The sequence below is a fragment of the Cyphomyrmex costatus genome, unplaced genomic scaffold, assembly GCF_001594065.2.
Source record: "Cyphomyrmex costatus isolate MS0001 unplaced genomic scaffold, Ccosl1.0 scaffold378, whole genome shotgun sequence".
Taxonomy (NCBI): domain Eukaryota; kingdom Metazoa; phylum Arthropoda; class Insecta; order Hymenoptera; family Formicidae; genus Cyphomyrmex; species Cyphomyrmex costatus.
In genome coordinates this window covers 300,434-304,337 of record NW_017277972.1, presented here as the reverse complement: position 1 = coordinate 304,337, position 3,904 = coordinate 300,434, and positions in this window count along the sequence as shown.

The following is a 3,904-nucleotide window of genomic DNA, read 5'->3' as shown; positions in this document are numbered from 1 at the left end:
GGGCCAATGTCCGGCATGATGTTGTGAAACCGGAAATCACGTAATCTTGGAAATGCGCGCCAATATATCAACGCCAATTTTGAAACATCATGTAACACTACTTGTTTATTATAACTTTGTTAACACAAAGTTGTAATGAATAATTATTAGTAAAAGTTTATTTTTCGTAAATATAGAATTGTGGATAAAACAGACAAAATAGACAAAAACGTGCAAAACGTATTAAATTCGAATAAAAAAGTTACTTTCCATTTACACACAGTGATACGAAATCTGAAGTGATATGAATATTTTATATTTAAACAATGACTTTACTACTTATTTATTTGGTGAAAACTTTTATCGCATAATAACACAGATGTCTAACCTCATATTTAATGCGAGTTAACAAGACTTGATAAATACGATCCCGAGTTTGTGCAGATTGTTGGGAAAAAGTCAATTGAATTGCCAGAATGAAAAAAAATAACACTTTTAGGTTAATTTACATATAAAATGTATGTATGTATTTATAAATGAATTTTTATGTACATTTATATATACAGGGTGTTTGAAATTAACCGCCAAATATTTCATGTGTGGGTAGAACAGACTATACTAAGTCGAAAAGTCCTGTACCATTTTGTGATTGCAGTAATAGTTAACGAGATATTAATTTATAAAAATATTTAAATTCGCCCGGCCCATCGTCAAATGCAAACGCGCGGCTGGATAGGACCGCCCAGCGAAACGCGCCGCGCGCGTTCGCCGTTGCTAGGCGTTGTTTATAACAAGCGTTGTTTATAACAAGCGGCAATAGTCGTCGCTAGACATGAGTCGTGTGCCTAGCGACGGCGAACGTGAACGCGCGCGGCGCGCTTTGCAGGGCGGTCCTATCCAGCCGCGCGCTTGCATTTGACGGTGGGCCGGGCGAATTTAAATATCTTTATAAATTAATATCTCGTTAACTATTACTGTATTCGCAAAATGGTACAGGACTTTTCGACTTAGTATAGTCTGTTCTACCCACACATAAAATATTTGGCGGTTAATTTCAAACACCCTGTATATTTTTTTTTTCCAAAAGTTCTAGTGATACATTTTTTATGATTTTAAACTTACTTACTGTAAAAAAGACTCGTCTAAGTTAATTTTTGTTTCTGACAATATTTCTTATAATCATAAGCAGACGACGCTTCTCTCACTCTTACATTCGCTTCTTTCACTCTCACATCCGGTTTCACAACATCATGGCAGAGCCAATCACGGATAAGTCGGCATTGGCCCATCTCTCCATATAGGATCTCTAGTGCTCTCCGCTTATATAAAGCGGGGAGCACAAACTTTTGCATAACGCATAAACCATATACATAAAGAATTTGATTGGTCCATTGACTCATGCATAAGAAAATAGACCAATGAAATTCCTTATGCACATGCTTTATGCGTTATGCAAAAGTCTGTGCTCCCCGTTTAACACTGAAAGTTTTAGAAATTTATGCATACTGTGTAAAATGTCGAAGCAAGAAGGAATCGAAACTTTTATCGTTTTATAACGTAACGTTCATTCTAGAAGATTGATGTCATTATATGTTAATAATTATATAATTATACATATAAAAGTTAACATAATTACAAAAATTGTACAATTGAAAATGATATATATGTTATTAACTAACTGTTAGGTTAAGTTAAAATAAATTAATTCATCTATTATCAGTTTATGTTACTTTATCTATAAATAAAATAGAAAAAATTATTTCTATAAAGTTGATATAAAAATTGCATATTTATTGGTAGTACATAAAATTTCATATTTGTATAACAATAAAAACGTACTTTATTTCATAAATAAAGCTTTTATTGAGATACTGGGGCCGGTATTCATAGTTAGTTCTTATAGCGCGTTTCACTGGCAGAGCTAGTGCGCACTCAGTGTACTTTAATAGGTGCATCCAGAAGCACGACCGTTCATTGAACGCTCAGTAAGCTCTTGTACCTGTTTGGTTTATATTTTTAGATCTAATGGAATATGCCAATTAGGTAAAAAAGCTCATTGAGCGCTTAGTGAGCGGTCATGCTTCTGGATGCACCTAATGCCTTTGTATGTATACAAATCAACATAGAAATATATGTTTAATAAAAATAAAAAAATGATTAAAACTATAAAATATTCAATATATTTTATTGTGTTATTTGACAAAATACACAATAAGCATTTTATCATTTGAGATATCTTACTTTAATATCAGATTAGTGTAGTGTATAACGACTTTAATGTGCACTGAGTGCGCACTAGCTCTGCCAGTGAAATGCGCTATTATATTCAAGACCGTCTTAAGTTCAGTCTTGAGGAGTTATGAACCAATCAGAGGGCCGCTTTAGCATCTTAAGACATTACTTAAGACAGTCTTGAAATAAGAACCGATTATGAATACCGGCCTGGGTGCGTTCATAGCGCCAAACTAGACACATATATTATTATTATCTTAACTGTATAATACGTATGCGTAACATTTTCACTTTTAACTAAGGCGTCCGATGGTAAAAAATTTACATGAAAGGATATCATTTACTCATGAAAAGAGGACATATAACCATTTTTCACTAAAAACTCACGTGAAAAGTTTCACATTGCAAAAATTTACGATAGAGAAATATATTTATGTCATACATAACTAAATCAACGTTAAGCAATATATTTTTTCAAATTAAACCACACATTAATTATAGTACATACATTACGAATCGTATACCATGTAGAATATAATAAATCTTTTTCATTTTACATGTAAACACTTTCACGTGAAATTCGTTATGTGAAAAGTGAAAAATGAAAAAGTTTCATGATCGATACCCTGACATCTAGGACTCTAGGCAGAGCGACACTTTTTATTGCCAGATTCGTTCGTTTCGTGCAAAAACGCGTCGAATGAGTGTATTTTTAACAAAAATTTGGACTGAACGGGGTATTCTATACCTTTACCGGAATTTCTATTCTGTAAAACTATTATGAAGAAATTAGACAGGAACGAATTAAAACGTTAAAAATGCTAGTTTCATCGATAATACAGACGGGTCCAGCATAGAGATCCTATATGGAGAAATGGGCCAATGACGACTGATCCATGATTGGCTCTGCCATGATGTTGTGAAACCGGATGTGAGAGTGAAAGAAGCAAATGAGAGAGTGAGAGAAGCGTCGTCTGCTTATGATTATAAGAAGTATTGTCAGAGACAAAAATTAACTTAGACGAGTCTCTTTTACAGTAAGTAAGTTTAAAATCATCAAAAATGTATCATTAGAACTTTTGGAAAAAAAAATAAATATATAAATATACATAAAAATTCATTTATAAATACATACATACATTTTATATGTAAATTAACCTAAAAGTGTTATTTTTTTTTCATTCTGGCAATAGGGAGTTCCTAAAAAAAAAATAATACATTTTTTTTGTTTATTATGGAAATATGCATTATTATAAATTTATGTATAATAAAATTTGTAATTTTTAGCAATGGATAGGTACTAAAAAACTAAAATAAAGTTTAATAATATTTTAAATTTGAGAAAACGATTTTGATTGGCTGACAAGTGCGTGACGTCACACTGTAGTAAACCGTCTGCAATCGGCTGCTTATGTTGAAAGTCAAAGCACAGTGTAAGAGTGCAAACCCATGCAGCGGTTTCACTGTTCCGTTCCGCTGTAATTTCCGCTCCATGTGCTCCAGCCTGAGGCTGGAGGCACATGAAGCGGTAAAAGTAAAAGCGGAACGGTTTAGCGGTAGCGGCGGAAATCTAGCGACCAATCAGAGCTTAACAGCGTAACGCTTAATAGCGTAAAGCGGAACGAGAGTAGAACCAATCACGAGATTCTCTAGAAACACGGAATGCTCGTTATTGGTTCTGCTCTCGTTCCGC